The following is a 1,640-nucleotide window of genomic DNA, read 5'->3' on the forward strand; positions in this document are numbered from 1 at the left end:
TGAAACCCCGTCTCTACTAAAAATACAAAACATTAGCTGGGCATGGTGGCGTGTGCCTGTAATCCCAGCTACTCAGGAGGTAGAGGCAGGAGAATTGCCTGAACCCAGGAGACGGAGGTTGCGGTGAGCCGAGATCGTGACAAAGAAACATTTATTTATTTATTAGAACCACAAAGCCAAGGAAGAACCTTCAGGCAAACAATAGTAGTGACTGTTTATTGGAGGCTATTGTTTAGGCGTCATGTATTTACATATAATATTTCGTTTAACCTTTATACCATTTCTTAAAAGTATATATAATTATCACCATTTTGCAGATGATGAAGAAAATGAGTGTCAGAGAGGTTAGGTAACTGGCCTGAGGTCACACAGCTACTAAATGGTGGCAGGCTGTCTGATTTGGAAGCCTGTGTACTTTTGCTTGTTCCCATTATTGCTTGGTGACATCAGTTATTGCTAGAAGGGAATGTTACTGGATTTAGAGGATCTGTGTTCTCTGCCATTTTTCTAAAACAGCCTTGTCATTGTTTCAGGGGCTTCTATTTCCATTAAAGCCTTTCCTTTAGAGACTTAGGATGGCGCAGGGGCTATAGTTCGGTCTAGGCTATCCAGCAAATTGCAATTCCAGCTTTTTCTTTCCATCTCTTGGGAGAAGACAGAGACAAAGGCTTCTTCTCTGGCTCTAATTCAGCCTCATCGCCCGGGAGGTTGGGACCTGCAGCTTTAGGAGAGATCTGTGTCCTGTCTTTGAGGACGGCAGATTCGCTGCAGGACTCTCTGGACTGCTGTCAGCACCATGACCAGGATGTGGTTTTCAGATGCTGCTTTCGGGTTCTTTGAGGCTATTTTTTAAAAACGTATTTTATTTATTTATTTATTTGAGACGGAGTTCCGCTTTTATTGCCCAGGCTGGATAATTGGAGATCAAAGCCTTGAGTTCTGGCTGTTAAATGACTCTTCATCCGTCCCTTCCCTGCCTGCAGCTGGACTTTTAACCAATCTTCTTGATTCCAAGATCTTCTCCAGTCCACCTTTCACACTGCCACCTGGGTGATGGCTGTTTTGAAAACAATACCTGACCATGTCACGCTGCCACTTAAAATTCTTTCATCTTTGTTTCTCACGGAATAAAACAAAAGACAACATACGACTCAGGCACAAAATCAAGACAAGGTCAGACACAGAGCCCTTTCCTCTTAAATCCTTGCCCATCGTTCCTTCTGCATTTGCAGGTGTTCTAGCCTCAGGGACAAACCATGGTCTGTCTTTTCGGTTAAACTTTACTCTTGGCCTACAATGTTGTTCACTAGCCAGTGCGATCTCGGCTCACTGCAATCTCCACGTTCCAGGCTCAAGTAATTCTTGTGCCTCAGCCTCCCAAGTAGCTGGGATTACAGATGTGCATCACTACAGCCAGCTAATTTTTGTATTTTTAGTAGAGACGGTGTTTCACCACATTGGCCAGGCTGGTCTTGCACTCATGGCCTCAAGTGATCTGCCTGCCTCGGCCTCCCAAAGTGTTGGAATTACAGGCATGAGCCACCACGCATGGCCCCTCTCCTGCTTCTAGTAAACCAAAAATCCCAGTGCATTCTAAATATTAATCTAAGTTACATGAGGTTTTTTTTTTTTTTTTTTTT

Source organism: Cebus imitator, unplaced genomic scaffold, assembly GCF_001604975.1.
Source record: "Cebus imitator isolate Cc_AM_T3 unplaced genomic scaffold, Cebus_imitator-1.0 Scaffold240, whole genome shotgun sequence".
Lineage (NCBI taxonomy): Eukaryota > Metazoa > Chordata > Mammalia > Primates > Cebidae > Cebus > Cebus imitator.